This window comes from Dipodomys merriami, unplaced genomic scaffold, assembly GCF_024711535.1.
Source record: "Dipodomys merriami isolate MVZ:Mamm:240054 unplaced genomic scaffold, mDipMer1.0.p SCAF_39, whole genome shotgun sequence".
Taxonomy (NCBI): domain Eukaryota; kingdom Metazoa; phylum Chordata; class Mammalia; order Rodentia; family Heteromyidae; genus Dipodomys; species Dipodomys merriami.
The window spans coordinates 3,488,597-3,490,114 of record NW_027205492.1 but is presented as its reverse complement, the minus strand read 5'-3'; positions in this window follow the sequence as shown (position 1 = coordinate 3,490,114).

The window sequence follows — 1,518 nt, the reverse complement described above, 5'->3', positions numbered from 1 at the left end:
AGCGACCTCCGCAGCGGCGTGATGACGTCAGCGAGGCGGATGCCTGCGGGCCTCAGAAGCTGGGGGGGTAGGGGCGGGGCTACTTCCGGACTGTACCATTACTACGGATGGTGGGGGTAAACATAAAAACAACGAGGATTCATTCCCGGAGAGAAAAGGAGTCCATTCACTATATTGTTTAATAAGAGTTATTATTGAAAATGTACAAAAATGATAAGATGTAAGGGCCCAAGTTTCGTGCCACCATGAAGGAGAACACTGAGGGCTTCCTCCGCCGCCCCCTCCGCCGCCTCGATCCCAGGGCACCGGCGCAGAAGGTCTGGGCCGGGATTGGGGCGGGGCGCCGGTATCCGGCCATCTGACCTACCGTAGCCTTACAGCCCTTGCTGGAACCGTTTGACCGGGAACAGCGGTGAGACTTCTCGGAAGGGCTGGACAAATGTAATGGGGCAAATGGTAATGCAAAATGTTCTTAGTCCTCCATCTTCAAGCTTCCACGGCCAGCCCTGAGCCCCGGGATTATGACAGTGACCTGCCTGCCCGGGGGATGGGGCGGGGGGCGGGTTGGTGGGAATCTGCGTTGCTCTCCTAACTCAATGTGGCTCCCACGGCCCACTGACCACCCTCCCCCAGGGATCCCTCCTGAAGATCTCCCTGGAATCTTAACCCTGCCCTTGAGTCATTCTCAGCAAAACTTCACCCCCGACCTTACCCGAAAGTGCACCGTCTGCCACAGCTGCAAGCACATTGTATACTCCGCTACAAATACAAGGACGTTCTAGGAACGCATTCCCTGTCTATACTTAAAAGCCCTAAAGCCCCCTACTCCCGCCCCTTGTTTCTCCGACCCTACTCGCCGTTACATGGAGTCCCTCTGCAGCAATGATTAAAGCCTGTTGGGATCTACTGAGGTCTCTTGTCTGCTTTCCTTTTATCCTCTTGATCTTGCCCTAACAGGGACTGAGACTTCAGTCAGATCGTGCCAAAATGTACAACTATGAACTGTCTTTGGGAGTTGTGAAGGGTTCGAGCTAAGTCAGAATGGCGCCTCTGGTGAACTGACATCTGAAAGAGGATTACATTATCACAGTAACCGTAATCGTTAAGACACTGGCTGGGGGCCGAAGGGCTCCTACCTCGTACGAGCTGCCCGCCACGGTCAGGAGAACCGAGCCACAAACAGGCCACCCTTCTTCTCAGGGAACGTTCTCTGCCTGCCCCAAGAAGGCTGCGGATTTGCACAGGACGCTCTGGCAGCCTCTAGGCTCAGTCAGACAAGTTGCAAAAATCCTTCATCTGTTTTAGTGAACATTTGTTTATATGCAGCATGTACAAAGTACGAGCTTAGGATGTTGAAACGCACACAGACACAACTTGTCTTGCCATTTTACAACTACATATTGAAATTGAAGAAGAGGATGATTTGAAAATCATTGCCACCACCAACACCACAACAGAGCGATGTCCTCAGTTCAGAAAATTCTGAGGATGCTGCATTGTTTAAATTAGACAAATTGG